Source organism: Penaeus monodon, chromosome 22 (genome assembly GCF_015228065.2).
Source record: "Penaeus monodon isolate SGIC_2016 chromosome 22, NSTDA_Pmon_1, whole genome shotgun sequence".
Lineage (NCBI taxonomy): Eukaryota > Metazoa > Arthropoda > Malacostraca > Decapoda > Penaeidae > Penaeus > Penaeus monodon.
Genome location: NC_051407.1, coordinates 23876418 through 23876860, shown reverse-complemented (window position 1 = coordinate 23876860; position 443 = coordinate 23876418).

Below are 443 nucleotides of genomic sequence, written 5' to 3'. Positions count from 1 at the left end.
TAACCTTCTACCATATATCATGAGACGCCATTGTCTTCAGATAATGCTTTTTTCTCCGTCTACTTCCCGACTATAATCCACTATGATCTTAGAATTGCTAGGATGTCAGTCTACCACACAGCTATGGTCGTAAAGTGAAGGATTTCGTTCTAGAATTTTCCCTGGCCCAGTTTCTTTCGCATCATCCACTCGCTGACCCTTATCCCGATCGTCTCTAAGCCTAACTCCTCGTAAAAGGATAAAATATAGATAATGAAAATAAATTTCGGTAGCAACAGGGTTTTTTGTCCCTCCGCCACTACGCGAGGGAAGGATTCAACTGGTCTTCGTCTTCTCCACCAGCACGTGAGGGCGATGTATCTCAACTGGCCTCCGTCTCGTACAGTAACACGTGAGGGCGAGGTAGCAACAGGGTTCTTTGTCTTAAACACCACGTGATGAGC